Consider the following 1,831-nt stretch of genomic DNA (forward strand, 5'->3'; position numbering starts at 1 on the left):
GGCTTCTTCAGGAGGGAGATTTCTGTGCGGTGGGTAAAGCCGCCAGATCCAGCATATGAGAATATAGCAGATGTGTTCTGAGAGCTGCGTGTACTAAGAGTTAGTCAGGGCCAGGGATGTAGTTCCGTGGGAGAGTACTTGCCCAGCAGGTGAGCAGCCCTAGCTTCCTTTTCCAGGCCTGGAACAAACTTGGCATTTACAACAAACAGCTAAGGGGGTGTTAATTAGGTAATTTGTGAGACTGCCCTATGGGGGAGGGGAGGTGTGGTTTGGGTTGACACACCAGCAGGAGGTATTCTCCTGACATCTAGTGGGCAGACACCAAGAATGCAGCTAATGTGGCTAAGCATTGTGCAACTGGTGAAGGAGGAGGACCCTGCTCTTGTCCCGGATCTGACATGTTGGGGGCAAACCCACCACTATAGGGAGGGGATACCTTGGTAAGGCCACCCTTTGCGGGAGAGCAGGGTGCTGGTGTCACCTCTTGCTTCGCTTCCAAGAACAAGGGATTGACATCAAGAAATGGGGAGAGGGGGGTTGGGGATTTAGTTCAGTGGTAGAGCGCTTGCCTAGCAAGCGCAAGGCCCTGGGTTCAGTCCCCAGCTCTGAAAAAAAAAAAAAAATAAAAGAAAAAAAAATGGGAGAGGGGCTGGAGAGATGGCTCAGTGGTTAAGAGCACTGGCTGCTCTTCCATAGGTCCTGAGTTCAAATCCCAGCAACCACATGGTGGCTCACAATCATCTGTAAAGCCCTCTTCTGGTGTGTCTGAAGACTGCTACGGTGTACTTAAATACATAAAATAAATAAATCTTTAAAAAAAAAAGAAGGAAAGAAATGGGGAGAGAGTTCAGGTCTTCCAAAATGAAGACACAGGCCTGAAAGGCGAGGTGTGGCCCTCCCGCAGCCCGTGCTTGACTTATGTAGAATCATAAAAGCAACTACAGATGCCAGGAATGAACTGGGAAAGCTCTAGCTAACGCTTAGGGAATTCTGACTTCTAGGCATCTGACCCATGGTAAAGAGGAATGGCATGTCGCCCAACACCTGGCTATGTCTGCCACAGGTCAGGGTGAATGATGGTGGCTAAATACATGCACACATGCAGGGAAGGAAGGAAGGAAGGAAGGAAGGAAGGAAGGAAGGAAGGAAGGGAGGAAGGAAGGACGGACGGAAGGCAAGGAAGTATTACCAGAACTAGGAAAAGGAATACTCAGAATTGAGTTCTCTCTCTCTTTTTAAAAAGATGTATTTTGTTATTGATGCGTGTTTGTTGGTTTTAATAACTTACATTTTTGTATTTTTTTCTTCCTGTCTTTTTTTTAATTATTATTAATTATATATAAGTACACTGTAGCTGTCTTCAGATACACCAGAAGAGGGCATCGGATCTCTTTACAGATGGTTGTAAGCCACCATGTGGTTGCTGGGAATTGAACTCATGACCTCTGAAAGAGCAGTCGGGTGCTCTTAACCGCTGAGCCATCTCTCCAGCCCACATTTTTGTATTTTTATATACATTGGTGTTTTGCCTGTATGTATGCATATGTATGTGAGGGTGTCGGGTTCCCTGGAACAGACGTTAGACAGTCGTGAGCTGCCTGCCACGTGGTTCCTGGGAATTGAACCTGGGTCCTCTGGAAGTGCTCTTAAACCCTGAGCCATCTCTCCAGCTGTGTGTGCGTGCGAGCGTGTGTGCGTGCAGTACCCGAGGAGGTCAGAAGGGGGCCCTAAACCTCTGGAACTGGAGTGACAGGTGAATGTTAGCTGCCATGCGGGTGCTGGGAACCCAACTTAGGTCCTCTGGAGGAGCAGCAAGCTCTCTTAACTGCTG

This window comes from Rattus rattus, chromosome 1 (assembly GCF_011064425.1).
Source record: "Rattus rattus isolate New Zealand chromosome 1, Rrattus_CSIRO_v1, whole genome shotgun sequence".
Classification (NCBI taxonomy): domain Eukaryota; kingdom Metazoa; phylum Chordata; class Mammalia; order Rodentia; family Muridae; genus Rattus; species Rattus rattus.